The sequence below is a fragment of the Rhinoderma darwinii genome, chromosome 5, assembly GCF_050947455.1.
Source record: "Rhinoderma darwinii isolate aRhiDar2 chromosome 5, aRhiDar2.hap1, whole genome shotgun sequence".
NCBI lineage: Eukaryota > Metazoa > Chordata > Amphibia > Anura > Rhinodermatidae > Rhinoderma > Rhinoderma darwinii.
In genome coordinates, this window is record NC_134691.1 from 104,800,887 (window position 1) to 104,822,956 (window position 22,070).

Sequence of the window (22,070 nt, forward strand, 5' to 3'; positions counted from 1 at the left end):
TATCATATGCAACTTTGCAAAATCTTTGTTTATTCTGAATGTACAGAATGTATGATTCAGCTTCAGATCTGGAAATAATAATCTTCTTGAGGCTGAGCACCCTCCCCTCGCATTTCTTGACAAGTAAAATACACTGTTTAATTTGAAAGAACTATGCATAACACAATCATGCAATGTCAGGGAAAGACCAGTGGTAGAGTTATTGGTCTTATTATGTGCACTGATGATAATACTTGAGTTGTTTTTTTTGGTGGGTTTTAAGATTCAGTTGAAATAATCAGTCTGTATGAGGCCAGAATGAGATACTGAAGATGGAAAAAGAGAATCACTGAATCTCTGTTATGGTGCCACTGGCACAGAGTGGGTGTATGAACCAATGTCTCACTTATCATAGGTGTTGGTACGGCATCCTGCTTAGTATGGCCAACTTTAGTAGCAACTATTGTGTAATATAAGTGCTATAAAACTCCAAACTATCCTTCACACTGTAGACTAGAGAGGTTCAAGTTGTTTGTAGAAGGCCTTCCCAGACAATAATTGCTTCTCTGAGGTCATGTATGATGTCCTTTCTTCTTGGCATGATGCACACAAACCTGAGTGCACCAGAACTCTAAAATGCCAAAAGTTCTGCTTCTATAGAGGTAGTCACACTCCTTAACCGCTACCCGCACCTTGACGTAACTGCACGTCAAGGTGAGCAGTATGTTGGCGCAACTTGACGTGCAGTTACATCTGTACTTTGACAGTTAACAGCCGCGCGGCGCTACACCGCAGCGGCGGTTAACTGTGCAGGGTGCCTGCCCTGCATTTCCTGTTGCCGATCAGCGGTCCATCACCGCTGATTTTGTTAGTTAACCCCTTAGATATGGCGGTTGATTGTGATCGCAGCATTTAAGGTGTTTAGTGCAGATCGGCAGCCCCCACGTGAAATCATGGGGGCCGGCGATGGTACCGATGGCAACCGGACGCCAGACAATGGCTTCCGGTCTGCCATGTACAGAAGCCTATGAGGACCAGCCGGAGGCTGGTCCTCATAGGCTTCCTGTCAGAGTGACTGTCATGTCACAATGACAGAACACATTACACTACGTAGGTAGTGTAATGTATTCTAGCAGCGATCAGAGCTGCAAGTCTAAATGTCCCCTAGTGAGACAAGTAAAAATAAGTAAATCAAAGATAATAAAAATGTTTTATAAAAGTTTAAAAATAAAAGTTATAAGTTACATAAACAAAAAATGTTTTTTTCCTTATAATAATTCTTTTATTATAGGAAAAAAATGAACACGTTAAAAAAGTACACATATTTGGTATCACCGCATCCGTAACGACCCAAACGATGAAACTTTAATGTTATTTTTCAAGCACGGCGAACACCGCAAAAGAAAAAAGTAAAAAACCATGCCAGAATCACTATTTTTTGGTCACCACACCTCACAAAATATAAAATAAAAAGTGATCAAAAAGTCGCATGTACCCCAAAATAGTACCAATAAAAACTGCAACGCATCCCACAAAAGAGCCCATACACAGCTTTTTTGACTGAAAAATAAAAAAAAGTTATGACTCTCAGAATATGGGGACACAAAAATGTAATTATTTTATAAAAAAAAGTGATTTTATTTTGCAAACGCTGAAAAACGTAAAAAAAAATATATACATATGGTATCGACGTAATCGTATCGACCTGCAGCATAAAGTAAATTTGTCATTTATAGCCCAGGGTGAACGCCGTAAAAAAATAAATAAAATACATTTATGGTTTTTGGTCACCTTGCTTACCAAAAATGGAATAAAAAGTGATTAAGAAAAACGCATGTACACCAAAATGGTACCAATGAAAACTACAGATTGTCCCGCAACAAATAAGCCCTCACACGGCTCCGGTGGAGAAAAAAATAAAAAAATTCTGGCTCTCAGAATATGTTGATGCAAAATGTGCAGAGTGTTCTAAAAGCGGATACTATCTGGCACCATTTATCAATGCGACACCGGACACATATCTATGAATTATTATTTATTTACTCCATTATTATACCCTCTTATTATACCCTGATGTTCTCCGCACAGATTACTTATGCCCCCACATTATAAACTGAAATACCAGTAAAACCCCAAACAGAAATACTACCAAGCTAAATCTGCGCTCCAAAAGCCAAATGGCGCTCCATCTCTTATGAGTGTGCCCAAACAGCAGTTTACGTCCACAGATATGGCATCACCATACTTGGGAGAACCCGATTAATATTTTATGAGGTATTTGTCTTCAGTGACACAAACTGGGCACAACATATTGTGCACTAAAATGGCATATGAGTGGAAAATTGTAATTTTCACTCCGACCACCCATTGCGCATTAACCCCCTTTGCGCACCACGACTTAATAGCATGTCGTGGTGCAGGGGGTGATTTATGGAGCGGGCTCACGCTTTGAGCCCGCGCCATATGCTGCCAGTGTCAGCTGTGTATTACAGCTGACACCCGGGACTAACGGACAGGAACAGCGATCACGCTGTTACAGGAGCATGTAAAAATGACAATATACTGCAATACATTAGTATTGCAGTGTATTGTACCAGCGATCTAATGATCGCTGGTTCAAGTCCCCTAGGGGGACTAATAAAATGTGTAAAAAAAAAATTCAATAAAGTTATTAGTGAAGAAAATTAAATAAATATTTAAAGACCAAAAGAAAACCTTTTTCCCATTTTTTTTCTAAAATAATGTAAAAAATAAAAAAATTACACAAAATAGGTATCGCTGAGTCCGTAAAAGTCAGAACTTTTACAATATACCGTTATTTAACCCGCATGGTGAACGCCATAAATAATAAAGATTTTAAAACGCCCAAATCGCTGTTTTTTGGTCACCTTAGCTCTAAAAAAAATGTTAATAAAAAGTACTCAAAAAGTTGTACGTACCAACAAATGGTACCAATAAAAAATACAATAGGTCCTGCAAGAAATAAGCCCTCACACCACTCTATTGACGTAAAAATAAAAACGTTATGGCTCTTGGAAGGCGGGGAGTGAAAATCGAAAATAAAAAAGCAAAAAATGGAACAGTCCAGAAAGGGTTAATTCATTTCTAATAAAAAAACATTTATGACCACATGTGGGGTATTGCCGTACTCGGGAGAAATTGCGTTACAAATGTTGGGCGGCTTTTTCCTCCTTTATTCTTTGTGAAAATTTAAAAATTCAACATTTTAGTGGAAATAATGTTGATATTCGTTTTCACAACCTAATTCTAATAAGTTCTGCAAAAGACCTGTGGGGTCAAATTGCTCACTATACCCCTAGAAAGATTCCTTAAGTGGTGTAGTTTCACAAATGGGGGTCACTTTTGGGGGGGTTCCACTGTTTTGGTCTCTCAGGGGCTTTGCAAATACGACATGGCACCCGAAAACCATTTCAGCTAAATTTGCGCTCCTTCCCTTCTAAGCCCTGCTGTGGGTCCAAACGGCAGGTTATTACCACATATGGGGTATTTCTGTAATCGGGAGAAATTTCTTTACAAATGCTGGTGTTTTATTTCTTCTTTATTCCTTGTAAAAATGTAAAATTAAAAAAAAAATTCAGAAAAATAGTCGATTTTCATCTTCACAGACTAAGGGCAGATATAGACGGACGTTGCGTTTTTGCGCGCGCAAACAACGCGGCATTTTGCGCGCGCAAAAACCATTTGACAGCTGCGTGTGTCATCCGTGTATGATGCGCGGCTGCGTGATTTTCGCGCAGCCGCCATCATAGAGATGAGGCTAGTCGACGCCCATCACTGTCCAAGGTGCTGAAAGAGCTAACTCTTTCAGCACCCTCGACAGTGAATGCCAAACACAATATCGAAAAACCTGTTGAAAAAAAAGAAAAAGTTCGTACTTACCGAGAACTTCCCGGCCGTTGCCTTGGTGACGCGTCCTTGGTGACGCGTCCTTGGTGACGCGCCTCTCGACATCGGGCCCCACCTCCCTGGATGACGCGCCAGTCCATGTGACCGCTGCAGCCTGTGCTTGGCCTGTGATTGGCTGGAGCTGTCACTTGGACTGAATTGTCATCCCGGGAGGTCAGACTGGAGGAAGAAGCCGGGAGTTATCGGTAAGTCAGAACTTAGTTTTTTTTTCTACAGGTTCATGTATATTGGGATCGGAAGTCACTGTCCATGGTGCTGAAACAGTTTAACTCTTTCAGCACCATGGACAGTGACTATCTGCTGACGTCACGTACCGATAATTTTTTTGCCGGGTTCGGCCAAAACGAGTTCGGCCGAACCCGGTGAAGTTCGGTTCGCTTGTCCGGCTTCGCTCATCGCAAAGACACTCCGTTTGAATGTTCGGAAACAGAAAAGCACGTGGTGCTTTTCTGTTTACATTCATCCTTTTGACAGCTGGTGCGCTGTTTCAGTTGGTTCGCACGGAAGTGCTTCTGTGCAACCTGCGTTGTTTTCCGCACCCATTGACTTCAATGGGTGCGTGATGCGCGAAATACGCAGAGTTATTGAACCTGTCACGCTTTTTGCGCAGCAGACAAACGCTGCGCAAAAAGCACGGACTGTCTGTACTGCCCCATAGACTTGTATTGGTCCATGCGTGCCGCGTGAAAACCACGCGGCCCGCACGGACCGAATACACGCTCGTGTGAATCCCCCCTAATACAAATACATTTAGCAATAAAACTGTAGGGTCAAAATGCTAACTCTACCCCTAGATAAATTCATTAAGGGGTGTAGTTTCTAAAAACTGCACAATCTGTACAATAAATATTGGGTTGCATTTCTCATGTAAAACCTTGTGTGTTACAGAAAAAACTGTATTACAAATGATACTTGGCAAAAAAAAAAAGAATTTTGAAAATGTCACCTCTACTTTGCTTTAATTCCTGACAAACGCCTATGGGGTTAAAACACTTTCTGAATGCTGTTTTGGATACTTTGAGGGGTGCAGTTTTCAAAATGGGGTGATTTAAGGGTACTTTCTAATATATAAGGCCCTCAAAAAAACTGAACTGGTCCCTGAAACAATGGGCTTTTGAAATTTTCTTGAAAATATGAGAAATTGCTGCTAAAGTTGTAAGCCTGGAAAAATAAAAGAATGTTCAAAAAAATCATGCAAACATAAAGTAGACATATGGGATATATTAAATAGTAACTATTTTGTGTGGTATTACTGTCTGTCTTACAAGCAGATACATTTAATTTTAGAAAAATGCTCATTTTTGCAAATTTTCTCAAAATTTTGGTGTTTTTCACACATAAATATTGAATTTATCGACCAAATTTTTTTACTAACATAAAGTACAATCTGTCACGAGAAAACAGTCCCAGAATCACTTGGATAGGTAAACGCATTCCCAAGTTATTACTACATAAGTTAACACATGTCAGATTTGAAAAAATCGTCATCGTCCTCAAGGCCAAAACAGGCTCATTCCTGAAGGGGTTAAAGATTAACTAATCCTGTGCATTTGATTAGTAACACCTTGATGCTAATTACTCTTTTAAGTGTGGAATTAGGATAGGTTTACTTATTCTACTACAGATTGAAATCTTAAGTTTTTTTTTTATTGTCACTTAAGGTTATTAGTTTGTTTATAGAAGTTGGTAAGAACCACACAATTGTAAGGCTCTGTTCACATCACGTTTGCGCCCTACATTGGCGTATCCGCTGGGAAAAGCTCCCGGCATATATGTCAAACATGTTCTTTAGGCCAGGATCACGCGCAAATTTTTAATGCCGTCTTTGGCTCAGTTTTTTTAGCCAAACACAGGAGTGGACACAAAAAATAGGAGGTGCATCAGGCTTGTCTTTATACATTTCCTTCCTTTTGTATCCACTTCTGGCTTTGGCTCAAACTACTGAGCATAAAAACTGCATCAAAATGCTCTGTGTGATTCTAGCCTTAGGGCTATAATCAACCGACAGAGGCGAAAAGAGTGTATTTTTGGCCTCTGTAGGGCTGGTATACGGCGGTATACACTTTTTTTTTTTTTTTGCTGTATAGAAAAGGTCAGAGGCATCCTGCTAAAAGAAAAGTGTACCATGCAGTATATATTTTTTTAACATTGAAGCCAGGGGCGTAGCTAAGGGCTCATGGGACCCGATGCAAAAGTTCTTATTGGGCCCCCTCCCCGCAAACTTCTCATGGCCGACGGTCTGCAGCTTTCAGCTGCATCGCTGGGTCTCCTAAGTGACCCAACGATGCAGTACTAGCAGCCGGGGGCGTCACTAAGGACTTAAAATGTCAGGGGAAATAGCCCCAATACATATACCCCCCCCCCCCCCAAAAAAAAAGTGTGTTTGTGTATGTGTGTATAGGAGACAGCATATCTATAGCACTACGACCCTGACGTGGCTGAGCAGACAGTATCACACATGATAGGATTAGATACACAGCTTAGCAGCCAGTATCACACATTATAGGATTAGATACAGCAGCTCAGCAGTCAGTATTACACATGATAGGATTAGATACAGTGGCTCAGCAGTCAGTATTACACATGATGGGATTAGATACAGTAGCTCAGCAGACAGTATCATACATGATAGGATTAGATACAGTGGCTCAGCAGACAGTATCACACATGATAGGATTAGATATAGGGCCCAGCTCGCTGACATAATAATTGTTTTGCTTCTTTATGTGTTACTAATTATTTTTGTGTGTTTCTGTTTTTTTACAAGTTCGGTTGTTGGACTTCAGATACGAGGACTTCAATAACAACGTTTTTTTATTCTTCAATAAAATGGTTAATGGGGGTTGTGTGTGTTTTTTATTTCAATAAAATATTTTTTCTATGTGCTTGTATTTTTTTAAGGTTTATTATTACCGCCTTATTAATAGCCGCTGGCTGATTGACAACCTCCATTACTAAGGCGGGGCTTAATGTTAGCAGGGTCAGAGGCTAACACTAACCCCCATTATTACCCCGGTACCCACCGCCACCAGGGGTACTGGGAAAAGCCGGGTATAAACCAGTACCCGACCATCTGTAGTCATGGTCGGGCACCGGGGTGGCCGCAGGCTGGTAGTATTAGGCTGGGGAAGGCCAAAACAGTGGTCCTTCCCACCCTGGTAATGCTACCTGCTGCTGCTGTGTTGTATCTGGCTGGTTATGAAAATTTGGGGGGACCCCACATCGTTCTTTCCAATTATTTTTTATTTTTATTTTTTTAAATGACGTGGGGTCCCCCCCATTTTTCATAACCAGCCAGATACAATAAAGCAGCAGCAGGCAGCATTACCAGGATGGGAAGGGCCGCTGTTTCTGGCCTTTCCCAGCCTGATAATACCAGCCTGCGGCCGCCCCATTGCCCGTCCATCACTACAGATGTTCAAGTACTGGATCGTACCCGGCTCTTCCCAGCAACCCTGTTGGCGGTGGGTACCGGGGTAATACAGTATAAGATTACTGTGTGCTGGGGCCCTGTATCTAAACCTACCGTGTTGTAGGCTTAAATACAGGGCCCATCAGACAGGATCACACATGGGCCATGTATCTAAGCCTACCATGTGATTGGCTTAGATACAGGGCCCAGCAGACAGCATCACACAATCTGTGATCCTGTCTCATGGGCCCTCTAAGCCTGCTACATCGTAGGCTTAAAGGGGTTGCCCAGTCCCTAAACCTCAGGATAGGCCCTCAATAGCTGATGTGTCGGGGTCCGACTCCCAGGAGCCAGCCAATCAGCTGTTTTGAAGGGGCTGCAGCACTCGTACGAGAGCTGCTTCCCCTTCATTTCACTTACTCGCTCACACTGTTAATCGCCGACACCGATTCACAGTGTGAGCAAGTGACCGGAATGAAGTAACCGGAATTAAGGGGAAGCAGCTCTCGTACGAGTGCTGCGGCCCCTTCAAAACAGCTGATTGGCCGGCTCCCGGGAGTCGGACCCCGCCAATCAGCTTCACCAGACAGGGATATTAATCTTACCCTCCTCTTCAGCCGCAGCAGACATCCTGACTCTATCCGGGATCACGATGTTGTGTAGTGCGCATAGCGTTGTGACGTCAGGACCTGTGCTGCGCTCCGGAACCAGGAAGGTAAGTACTGTCAGTTCCTATAGTAACAGGGGCCTGCGGCCCGAGTTACTATAGTAACTTTTTATTGATGTGGTGCGGGGGGGCCATGGGCCCCCCTGGCTTCGGGGCCCGGTCGCAATTGCGACCGCTGCGACCCCTATAGCTACGCCACTGATTGAAGCCTATCGGTGACGTATAACACTGTATGCCTATACAGTGGTATACATCAAAGCCTTCTATCAGAGATTTGCATCTGACAATATTTCCAACGTATATGTCTGACGGCAGGCTTAGACGTGATGTGAGCAAAATCTTATTTGGGCCCTGATGAATAAAAACATGGGATTGAAGATATGGCTTGTGTGTATATATAAGGGAAACTATTTCGTTCTGTCTGAATACACAGTAACCTATTCCAAATGTGAAAGCATTAGACTTTTGCTATCCTGCCAACCAGTACAAAGGCCTCTTCCTCCTCATATATTCACGATAAGATAACTGTTATAACACTTTTTCTCAATGCTTACTTTTCTACTACGACAGGATATTCACTGTTAAAAAATCCAGGATAATGATAAGAAACAGAAAATATTTCAACCAAAGTTGTAAATTTCCACTCTTGGCAAGATAAGTATGTGTTTTCTATGCATAAATCTGATTGAAAAACTAATACTGAACACATAATAATAGGCTGTGATGTAACATAAACCAAACACATTATGATTCAAGCTGCATGTGGGTGTAAAAAACAGAAGAGAACTCCCAGAAGAGAACAACTGTGCAGAAAACGTAGCAGTACCACCTTTTGGACGACTAATGCATTCACCATGTTACGCTGTATGAATAGCGCATATGCTCAGCTATTCAAAGGCTACATTAGGTTACATTTACTTTTAACTTACTGGAAATCTTTTGGCAAGTTGTATTTTGAGCTGGAAAGGATGTAAGCCATGTAATTTATAACTTTCAAGACATTAATAGGGATTAACCCCTTGACTGTGGTGGAAGATGCATTTACCGCTCATGCTGCTCTAGGCAACCTTAAATAATAACATCCTAAAATGTAATTGTGCAGTCTGTATAGTCAAGAACCCCCACCCAGCAAGTTCTGCTATGTTTATTCCGACTGGATAAATAGGCAGAGAGCAATAATACAAATAAAAAAGTGAAAAATAATTCATGAAACATCACATAGGATTTTATATTTTTACTATATTTAGACATTGGTGCCTATTGTCTAGTTAAAGAATTAGGTTGGAGGGATCCCATGACCTCATCCTCAGCACCTTAGCAAGAAGTGTAGCACCTGCTGGCATATTTAAATTAGGGGATGAGGTAGATATCTTTATTCAGCTAAGCAAACTTAGCCAGCCACTTTGCATTTAGACAAATCAGCATCTAAAGCTATGTTCACACCTACAATTTTTTATCATGTAAAAAAAAAAAACAGACATCCAAAAGGATGGTGCAACAGGATGCCTATACTTTAGCATCCTGTTACTATAGATTTTCAGTGTACAAAAAAAAACGGATCTGTCGGATGCTGTTGTAAAAGAGGACAGAAAAATGAGACAGTCTTCGTTTGTTCAGTTGAAATAATGGATCCTGACGGAAACTTGTCCAACAGAGATAAAAGGACACTTTTATCCATGACAGAAGCCCAATTGAAAAAGTTTGGACCTGTTAAAAGATCCATTTAGGAAAATGAAAAGTCATCAAACAAACATTTAAAAAGGATAGATAGCAAAATGTGGTGTGAACATAGCCTAAGTGAGGGCTCTTGGTATAAATGATGGACTGAGAACATGAGTGCACCCCTTTTACACAATTACAACTGAAATGCTACATAATTTAGCCTGGATGGGAGAAGTCGTGAAAGGAACAGGAACATATATTTTAATGAACCTAAGTAAAAAGTTATCCTATCCATGGTGTTCTTTTGCCATTTGTTCCTCTTTATAAACCATAAACAACCACATGTTTATTTTTTCATGCAATAATGCTTGAGTTTCAATAGAAGAAGAGACTATTGGGACATTGTAATTTGCTTTAAATGGGTTATCTCACAAAGACAACAGTGTCCGTATGCCCTATCTGGGCATATGGATGTCATAGAGGGGGTCCCCTGCTTGGGACCTCCCTCTATGAACCAGAACAGAGAGTTGCCCTGTAAGTGCAGCTGAAGTTCGGATGGACTTGAGCCGTTCATGTATTACATGGACATTCTTTTATCTGAATGGGCACCATGTCATACTACATATGTTTGCCAGGGGGGATCCAAATTGAAAAGGAATGTCCCTGATGAGGAAACCACCTTTTAGGCCAGGATCATACACACAGTTTTGATGCAGTTTTTGTTTGTTTTTTGAGCCATAGCCAGAAGTGAATCCAAAAGGAAGGAATGGCATAAAAAAGACTGATATATGTATTTTCTTTTGTGTCCACTCCTGTGTTTAGCTAAAAAAAAAACAGAGCCAAAAACTGCACCAAAACTGTGTGCGTGATCCTGGCATTAAAGGTGCTGAAACTCCAGCTTGTAGAATGTTTTTGGGGCAATTCTACATAAAATTGGAACAAAAAAAGACATGTCATTTTGTGCTTTAACATATGATTTTAGTATATTTTTTAATGCAGTGGTAGATGTGGTTATTATTTACAATATTGTGTTCCCAGAATTTAAAAAAGTGTGTACAAAATGGGAATTACACCTACTAATAACAACCCACTATAGTATTCATGTTAATAACCTTAGTATTGATCTGCTGCTTCACCTTGTTCAGCATTACTTACTCTACTGCTTATTCGCTGAAATAAAATATTCCCTGTCCTAAAATAATATTTAGTATGGAAAATGTTGCTGCTCAAATTAATGTGTGGGTTGTTTTTGGAAGATGGGTGGTGGGGAAAACAAGAGTGGGAAACGTATGCTGTTTCCAGAACTCTATTTCATCGCACTGGGACTGAATATAGTAACGTGATCGTCTTGTAGGTTTTCAGGTTGCCATGCTTGTGGCTGTTCCTGAACCCTCTCCAATCTAATAACCTCAAACAGGATTTCAAACCAATAAATGAAGTGTTTTTAAAAGCGGAATGTGCGCAAGTGTCGAATGATCCAGACGCCAACTCAAAGGAGATCAAACCTGGCAAATTAACAAACCCCCCAGTGGGGGGCTCTGAGTCTTACTGTGTGCAGGCAAGAGCAGGAAGTGGAAGCCAAGAGCCATTGGCCTGCTGACACAGCTGTAGTCAAGATAACTCCTATCCACTGGTGCTCATGAGGGATATTCAGTTACAGAGTAGAAAACATAACAAAGCCAGGAAACAGATCAGCACACTGCGGATTTAATACACTCGTGGGATACTGCTGAGTTTCAAAATGCAGATGTCTTAAAGCATTTCATTGCCTGTGCATACTACATGCAGCTCTCAGATGTGGCAAGGAGAGGATACCAAATAAAAGTGGTAGTTATGCTAGTGTAAATAGTGTTCGGAACAGCTGTAAAGTCCATTGAACAGAAAACCCTTAAACTACTTTTTTCTTTATAATGTACAGAATGTTTTTCCTAGTTTTGCTGGTCATAGGAGTTTTCCCATCTTGGACATTAACATCATATTAAAAAGATATGCCCTAAGTGTTCAACACATGCAGGTCCCACCTCAGCGATCCACACCAATCTCTAGAATGGGGCCCCCTGACCTCCGTCTTACCTTGCCTAACTCCCGCTGCTCCCCAACCACTGTCTGACGAGGTGGTTGGGTATACCGAAATTGTCGAGCTCGCTGTTCCGGTAACTCTCATAGAAGAGAATGGGAGTTATGGAAACAGCATAGCACAGAAAGCTACACTGTTTCCAGGACTCGGGAGCTACAGAAACAGGGAAGCTCAGCAGGCTTGACAGTTTCTGCACTCCCGAACACCTCGTCAGACACTGGCCGGGGAGCAGCAGGAGCCAGACAAGATAGTACAGGGGTAAGGGGGCCCTGTTCCAGAGATAGGTGCAGGTCCCAGGAGTGGGACCACCATCTATCGGACATAAATGTCCAAGATGGGAAAACCCCTTTAAACATGGGCACCCCTATGTCTGAATGGTGACATATTGAGTTGTAAATTATTGATGATTAACTATTCTATAATTTTTTACTGACCTGCCACAAGCAGCATTGGCTCTATATCTAAAGATACAGCATCACAGCCTGGACAATAGTAATACATTTAAGTATCCATTATAAACAAGTTTCTGTATAGAATATTATAGTGCAGGCCAAGTCTGCAGGGGGAGAATTATCAGTTGACTAAGATAAACAACCCAATAACAGTTCTGTAATCCCACCATATGTGGCACAAATAACTTTCAGACATCCTTAAAAAGGTTCTCCAGATAATAGAAAACATTTTCTAATACCCTATTAGGGAATTATGAGTTAATAGAAGAAATCCATATTTAGGACCGATCATCTTTTAGTGGAGTGGAGAGCGGCTACAAAGAGCATCTCTCGCACTGGAGAACCTATCATGTCCATCCATGCATTACAGAAACAGTCCCTTGATTATAATGAGAACTGTGTAGGGCCCCATGCACATGACTGTAAAATCGTCCGTAATTGCGGACTGTAATTACAGTCCGTAATTACGGACCCATTCATTTCTATGGTTGTCGGACACCTTCCCGTATATTTACCCTAGAAACCTGCTGTAGAAAATAGGACATGTCCTATTTTTTTATTTTACGGACCATGCTCCAATACTTTATAATAGGAGCACGGCCCGTAAATGCGGAAGTCTGTCGGTGGCTACCTGTGCACTTAATTATGGACCGTGATTACGGGCACGGTCATGCACATGGGGCCTAAGGCTTTGGCAACACACAGACTTTTTGTAGTAAGACTTTTTCTATTGAGTAATCAAATCCTTAATAAGCGATTTGCAAGAGATATCCAAGCGATTTTCATGTTACTCCATGAAGAAAAAAAAGTAGCTGCTACTTTTTAAAATCGTTCAGAAATCCCAGCACATAGCAGTTATAAAAAAAGAAACAGCTAGCGACTCACTTGACTGGAGCGATTTTGAGTAGATTTTCAAGCTACTTAATGAATTCCTATAAAAGGCAATTTCATATGGATTTTTTTGTAGTGAGCGATAAAAAGTCTAGATGTAGCCCTAGCCTTGTGCTTAATTTTTATTCTGTGGTGGTGATGCAGGGGTATTGAACATTTACTTTGCATGCCATAGATAGTGATAGCCAGTAAGTGTGGTATCCCCTTTGTTGTTTATACAGACACAGTGGCTCTTTCGTACATGCGACTCTGCCTGACACTGCAACTCTGCCTCATTCAAGGCCCTCCATTCGTCTAATCGGTGTGGGAGTCTGACTGATCACACATTGATGGCCTATCCTGCTTTTGTCCTGTTTTTTTCTTTGTCCATTAGAAAATACAGATTAGATAGATAGAGCATTAGAGGAGATAATACCATCAAGGATGTTTAGGCTAGATATGGGATGCACACCAGCAGATGCAAGTAAAGTAAACTTTTATTCGATGCAAAGGTGTTTCGGTTCAACAGGAATCTTTCTCAAAACATCATGAAATAAAAGTTCACTTTACTTGCATCTGCTAGAGTGCTGCCCATTTTTGTCTTATATTACTGGAGGGTAGTGAGCCGGACTCTGCGAATAGCACCCACTACTGCTACTCAGGGCCGCACTATTCATGAGGCGAGATGAGCTTCTTGCTTCAGGCAGCGGCCTGCTGCCTCTCTGAGGGGGCGGCGGCGCCACTGAAACCAGCTGCCGCCACCCCCTTCTGCACTAGTTGTACCTGCGTCTATAGGACGCAGATCCAATTACATGCATAAGTGCTGAATGGCCGTGCCTGACCATTCAGCTCCTTACAATGAAACTGATTGGCAGGGCAGAATTACTTGCCCTGCCAATCAGTGCCTTTCAATGACGCTAGCGGTGCCATGACGTCATCACGCCACTTCCGTTTTTGAAAGGCGCTGTCTGGCTGGGCAAGTCATTTTGGCCTGCCAATCAGCGCCTTTCAACGACGCTAGCGGCGCGATGACATCATTGTGGCGCTTCTGTTATTGAAAGGCGCTGTCTGGCTGGGCAAGTCATTCTGCCCTGCCATTCAGAGCCTTTCAACGACGCAAGCGGTGTGATGACATCATTGCGCCGCTCGCATCATTCAGCCCCAGCAGAACTGCTCAGAAGTGAGCAGGCGTGCATTGACACAGGACGACGCGGGGACTGGATCAAGGTTAGTATGTAGCTTGTTTTTTTTTCACTTAAACGTGTGAGTGGCATTATCTACAGCGTGGAGCTCTTTGTGGGCGCTATATGTGGAGCAGTATATACAGGGGGGGCTATATGTGGGGCACTATCTACAGGGAGGGCTATGTATGTTGGGCACTATCTACAGGGGGGCTATATGTAGAGTGCTATCTACAGTGGGGCTATATGTAGAGCGCTATCTACAGGGGGGCTATATATAGGGCACTATCTACAGGGGGGCTATATGTGGGGCACTATCTACAGGGGGCTGTATGTGGGCCACTATCTACAGGGGGATCTATGTGGGGCACTATCTACAGGGGGATCTATGTTGGCCACTATCTACAGGGGGCTCTATGGGGGCACTATCTACAGGGGTTCTATGGGGGCACTATCTTCAGGGGGCTCTATGGGGGCACTATCTACAGAGAGCACTGTGTGTGTATGTGGGACAGAGTGTATGGTGCTATTATAATCAGGGACACAGTGTATAATGCTATCACGGACAGTGAATGGCGCCATTATAATTAGAGGTGCAGTGTATGGAACTATTATATTCAGGGGTGCAGTGTTTGATACTATTCTATTCAGGGGCATAGAGTGTGGCACCATGAGAATTTTATCTTCATTTATAGGAGCAGAAATGTTTGAAAAGTGAGAAGCGGAAGACGAAACTGCAGAAATGTGCAGAAATGTGCTGTGGCCGGTAGAAGTTGTCATAGAGGTCTGGACGGAAGAACAGAGAAAAATAACAACTAGAGTCTGAAAAGACGTCACCGGTGAGTCACTTATAAATGCCTCTAATCAGTATTGTAGTCACTGTATGATCTGCAGCGAGATGATGGGTGGTCTAATTTTTTTTTGTGACCAACTCCCAACTCCCAGCATATCCTTATCATTGTTTGGGCCATGCTGGGAGCTGTAGTTTTACGCCATACAAACCTATACGGCAGAGGTTGCACTAAATTGAGCTGTATTTGTGTTGGTGTTGTATTTATGTGCTGAGCTTTGTCATGGTTTTATATATGTACTGAGCTTTGTTCTGGTGCTGTATTTATGCACTGAGCTTGGTTCTGGTGTTGTATTTATGTACTGAGCTTGGTTCTGGCACTGTATATATGTATGAGCTTGGTTCTGGTACTGTATATATGTACTGAGCTTTGTTCTGGCACTGTATTTATGTACTGAGCTTCTTTCTGGTGTTGTATTTATGTACTGAGCTTGGTTCTGGCGTTGTATATATGTACTGAGCTTTGTTCTGGTGCTGTATATATGTATTGAGCTTTGTTCTGGTGCTGTATATATGTATGAGCTCGGTTCCGGTGCTGTATATATGTATGAGCTTTGTTCTGGTGCTGTATATATGCACTGAACTTGGTTCTTGTGAAGTATTTATGTACTGTGCTTGGTTCTGGTTATGTATTTATGTACTGAGCTTAGTTCTGGTGCTGTTTTTATTTACTGAAGTTGGTTCTGGTACTGTATATATGTCAGAGCTTGGTTCTGATGCTGTAATTATATATGATATGTTTATAATAACAACATTTCAGGGCAGATGGAGTTGTTTTCAATTCATTGTCTATTTAATGGGAACCTGTCAGGTAGTTTTAACCCCTTGAACCGCCACCATGCAGTAATACATGACCTGACAATATTTCCAAACATTCCCCTGTATGCTTTTTCAGATGCAGCAAAATATATAAAATTAACTTTTAAAACGGCACTCACTATATGCTAATTACTCATTAAAGGGTCATGGGGTGGTGCCGCTATACTGAAGAGTCACATAGTCCTGCCTCCAAACCCACCTTTCCATGCTTGATTGACATCCCCCTAGCTGTTATACATCACTACCAGTCTCCTCCAACTTTCTCGGATGCGCCATAGCCTTGTACTATTTGGGCACGCACCGTGCAGTGAGGTGTACTCTGCCCGGCTGCACCGCGCATGCTAGGCGAGTACAGGGCAACGGCGCATCCGCAAAGTTGCAGGAGGCTGCTAGTGATGTATAATAGTCAGGCGGATGTCAATCAAAATCTGGGGGGCGCCATTTCAATTTTCGCCTCAGGCAGCAGAAAAGCTAGAATCGGCCCTGCTGCTACTACTAGATTATATAGATAATATAATCAAGTGGAAGAGGAGAAACTATTTAGGCTCTATACATACTGGTAATATAAATTTTAGGCTCTATTCACACTGGTGCGATAGCTTCCGTTGATAATGAAAGCCATGTCGCTGTACTGTAATACTTAAATTGGGGTCCATCGGGGATTTTGTCAAGTTTTCTGTTGTTTTGATGGCAAGAGTAGCACCGACAAACCACAATTCTGAAACAAATTAATGAAACCCTGTGGTCCATAATTAACACATATGATTGTATTGCCTGTAATGCTGACATCTGTCCCTGGAGCATTAGTGTGTGAATGTAGAATATACTCTAATGGAAACCTTACACTGCACTAGACTCAGGGGAAGTATTCATTTGACCTGTGCACGTTTACACTTCAACTCCTCATAGCTCAGACATATACTGGATGAAGCAGGGGGATCGATTAAGCTGTTATAAATTAGAAGTGACAAGTGGCTGTAAAGTGTGATCTTTCTTTATATCTTGCGTGCAAATAAGGGATAAAGTACATTATGTGCTATTAAATTCACTAGTGCACAGAATGGGATGATCAGCTTTGCAGAAAGTTAAATGGGTCATAATGACATCATGATATGTCCCATCAAATCCCCTACCTGATGTGGAATTATTTCATCAAGACCAGACCAGAAAATATGATTTGATGGTTACAGCTATTATTCATCACTAACTCATAGTTAGCAAAAGCACAACTTCTCCCAATATTATTATTACAACCATACAAGTGGCTATAGAGAGGTTACAGTATTAAACTCTCCAATGAGCGGCTTAGTCAATGTATGTGTTCTCAGCTGCATTTTCAGTGAAGTGTATGAATACATACCAGGCTGAAAACCAATACTTCATATTCTACCCTACTACACGGCACGTGTTAAATGGATTTACACTTCATTAAGCCTCCTTAGGTCGGGTCAGTTGCAGGTTTTTTGCAATAAATTTACAATACATTGACATAAATATAGCTGTATCTTGCAGCTGTGCTTGGAATACAAGATTCACACATGGAAATTATATTTTAACCAGGTGTAAATAGGTGGAAGGAGAGTGGTTGGACAACAGGAATAACTATCATTGCCTCTTATGTATGAATGATATACAATATGAAACCATTATTCCTAAAATAATGCTGGGGCAGTTATGTAACTGTCCCATTCACACAGCAATATTCTACAATTTGTGTTACATGCGAAAAAAATTATTGACGTTTAATTTTCACTTAGTTAATCTATAAAATACTAAACATAATTTTCAATTTCGTTGTAAACAAACCTGTCAATCCATTGATGACATAAAATAATCCAAAGAAATTTACAAAATGAACAAAGAATTCAGTTGTATAAGGGTATGTTCACACAGGGCGGATAGGCTGCGTAAAAGCACACAGCGTATCCTCTCTGTGCACCGCTGGGAATTCTGGCTGAAATGTAAATGTAAGAAAATCAGCAGCATTTACGCTACGTGTGAACTGACCCTAAGAGTAAGTATGTATAGAATTTATGTGTATGAACTTCAGGGGTATAGCCAGCTTGTGACATTCTGTTATATAGAAGATAAGCTAAGTTAATTTATTTCAGTAATTCAATTCAAAAAGTGAAACTCATATATTATATAGATTCATTACACACAGAGTGATCTATTTCCAGCATTTTTTTCTTTTAATGTTGGTGATTATGGCTAACAGTTGATGAAAACCAAAATATAGTTGCCCAAAAAATTTGAATATTGGGTATAAGTTCAAGATTGTAGACTCACGGTGCCACACTCTAATCAGCTAATCAACACAAAACACCTGCTAAGGTTTCCTAAGCCTTTAAATGGTCCAACAGGTTACACAATCATGGGAAAGACTGCTGGCTTGACAGTTGTCCAGAAGACAGTCATTTACACCCTCCACATGGAGGGTAAGCCACAAAAGGACATTGCTAAAGAAGCTGGCTTTTCACAGAGTGCTGAATCCCAGCATATTAATGGATAGTAAGGGGAAGGAAAAAGTGTGGTAGAAAAAGGTGCACAAGCAACAGGGATAACCGCAGCCTTGAGAGGATTATCAAGAGAAGGCCATTCAAGAATCTGGGGGAGATTCACAAGAACTGGACTGCAGCTTGAGTCAGTGCTTCAAGAGCCACCACACACAGAATAGGGCCGAAAAAGGTTTTCGGGACCAATGATGGGGCACTGCTGAGTTTGAAATAGTAAAACAGGCAATAGAGGAGTTGTAATTAAACAACATATATTTATTAGAACATAAAGGCTACGCGTTTTCGACGTTGGACCAACGTCTTCCTCAGGTCAAATGCACAAACATGAACAGGCTCCTCTTATGTAGAGGAAAATTTACATAAGAGAAAAAAACGGTCCAAGAAGGGTCAAAGCTCAACTCTGATGTCAAGTTAGGTCAGAGAGATGCAAAACAAACAGTCAGAGAAGTGAAAAGCAGCAGAATTAGTAAAAACAGAGGTGATAATGGTTATGACATAAAAAACATATATATGGTTAGATATTTTAAAAGACTGAGAGCTAAAATGTGCAATGCTGCATAAGAAAAATTGTCATTATAATAATTGCGGACATTACTTAGGAGGAGGAGGAATGAAGTTCGCTGCCGTAGTTGAATAAAAATGCAGATTGGGAACCCATACTACTCGGGGAGCGGCTCACGAAATGAGTAGGAACACTCACAGGGGGTAAAAGAAATGATGTGTTCCGGACCGATGATGAGCACAGAATAAAAAGTTAAACACCAGCATTGCCGGTGTCAAGGTAACCGGTAGTGGAGGGTGAAATACGATGGTCGCGGAGGGACAAAAAATGATCAGCAAAAGCAAGCAGTGTACATATAACTAATGATTACTAAAAAGGAAGGGATTACAATTGATGTATGGCAAAATGGAACATATACAGGTAATTATCTACATACATCAATTGTATTCCCTTCCTTTTTAGTAATCATTATTTATATGTATACTGCTTGCTGTCGCTGATAAAAAAAAATTCAAATGAAGACCCTTCTTTTAACATCATACTGCCAAACCCGTAAGATACCGATGTGTTTTCTATCGGTCGATGCCGAAAAGGCCTTTGACAGGGTGCATTGGGTGTTTCTCCGCAGTGTCCTGACGGAGGTTGGCCTTGGCACCACTATGGTGGATAGGATTATGGCATTATACCATGGGCCTACGGCTCGTGTTCGAGTTAATGGTCTGTTATCTGACTCTTTGTCTATTACTAATGGCACGAGACAGGGGTGCCCACTCTCACCTCTATTATATGTTTTGGTCATGGAACACCTGGCCATGGCACTGCGGAGCAACCCTAATGTCAATGGCGTATGTGTAGGCGCACAACATCACAAACTGGCACTTTATGCGGATGATCTCCTTGTGTACATTACGACTCCCATGATTTCCTTGCCATCTTTGACTGGGGAATTTGAGCGATTTGGTCATTTGAGTAATTTTAAAGTCAATTACTCTAAATCGGAGGCATTGAATATATCTCTCGATACTACAGGAATAACTATCATTGCCTCTTATGTATGAATGATATACAATATGAAACCATTATTCCTAAAATAATGCTGGGGCAGTTATGTAACTGTCCCATTCACACAGCAATATTCTACAATTTGTGTTACATGCGAAAAAAATTATTGACGTTTAATTTTCACTTAGTTAATCTATAAAATACTAAACATAATTTTCAATTTCGTTGTAAACAAACCTGTCAATCCATTGATGACATAAAATAATCCAAAGTAATTTACAAAATGAACAAAGAATTCAGTTGTATAAGGGTATGTTCACACAGGGCGGATAGGCTGCGTAAAAGCACACAGCGTATCCTCTCTGTGCACCGCTGGGAATTCTGGCTGAAATGTAAATGTAAGAAAATCAGCAGCATTTACGCTACGTGTGAACTGACCCTAAGAGTAAGTATGTATAGAATTTATGTGTATGAACTTCAGGGGTATAGCCAGCTTGTGACATTCTGTTATATAGAAGATAAGCTAAGTTAATTTATTTCAGTAATTCAATTCAAAAAGTGAAACTCATATATTATATAGATTCATTACACACAGAGTGATCTATTTCCAGCATTTTTTTCTTTTAATGTTGGTGATTATGGCTAACAGTTGATGAAAACCAAAATATAGTTGCCCAAAAAATTTGAATATTGGGTATAAGTTCAAGATTGTAGACTCACGGTGCCACACTCTAATCAGCTAATCAACACAAAACACCTGCTAAGGTTTCCTAAGCCTTTAAATGGTCCAACAGGTTACACAATCATGGGGAAGACTGCTGGCTTGACAGTTGTCCAGAAGACAGTCATTTACACCCTCCACATGGAGGGTAAGCCACAAAAGGACATTGCTAAAGAAGCTGGCTTTTCACAGAGTGCTGAATCCCAGCATATTAATGGATAGTAAGGGGAAGGAAAAAGTGTGGTAGAAAAAGGTGCACAAGCAACAGGGATAACCGCAGCCTTGAGAGGATTATCAAGAGAAGGCCATTCAAGAATCTGGGGGAGATTCACAAGAACTGGACTGCAGCTTGAGTCAGTGCTTCAAGAGCCACCACACACAGAATAGGGACGAAAAAGGTTTTCGGGACCAATGATGGGGCACTGCTGAGTTTGAAATAGTAAAACAGGCAATAGAGGAGTTGTAATTAAACAACATATATTTATTAGAACATAAAGGCTACGCGTTTTCGACGTTGGACCAACGTCTTCCTCAGGTCAAATGCACAAACATGAACAGGCTCCTCTTATGTAGAGGAAAATTTACATAAGAGAAAAAAACGGTCCAAGAAGGGTCAAAGCTCAACTCTGATGTCAAGTTAGGTCAGAGAGATGCAAAACAAACAGTCAGAGAAGTGAAAAGCAGCAGAATTAGTAAAAACAGAGGTGATAATGGTTATGACATAAAAAACATATATATGGTTAGATATTTTAAAAGACTGAGAGCTAAAATGTGCAATGCTGCATAAGAAAAATTGTCATTATAATAATTGCGGACATTACTTAGGAGGAGGAGGAATGAAGTTCGCTGCCGTAGTTGAATAAAAATGCAGATTGGGAACCCATACTACTCGGGGAGCGGCTCACGAAATGAGTAGGAACACTCACAGGGGGTAAAAGAAATGATGTGTTCCGGACCGATGATGAGCACAGAATAAAAAGTTAAACACCAGCATTGCCGGTGTCAAGGTAACCGGTAGTGGAGGGTGAAATACGATGGTCGCGGAGGGACAAAAAATGATCAGCAAAAGCAAGCAGTGTACATATAACTAATGATTACTAAAAAGGAAGGGATTACAATTGATGTATGGCAAAATGGAACATATACAGGTAATTATCTACATACATCAATTGTATTCCCTTCCTTTTTAGTAATCATTATTTATATGTATACTGCTTGCTGTCGCTGATAAAAAAAAATTCAAATGAAGACCCTTCTTTTAACATCATACTGCCAAACCCGTAAGATACCGATGTGTTTTCTATCGGTCGATGCCGAAAAGGCCTTTGACAGGGTGCATTGGGTGTTTCTCCGCAGTGTCCTGACGGAGGTTGGCCTTGGCACCACTATGGTGGATAGGATTATGGCATTATACCATGGGCCTACGGCTCGTG

General features: G+C 41.2%; 1 protein-coding gene across 1 annotated transcript in view; it reads right to left on the minus strand.

Moving 5' to 3' along the window:
• COLEC12 (collectin subfamily member 12) overlaps positions 1-22,070 on the minus strand; it is a 156,303-nt gene that overhangs the window by 81,329 nt on the left and 52,904 nt on the right. The window lies entirely within an intron of this gene.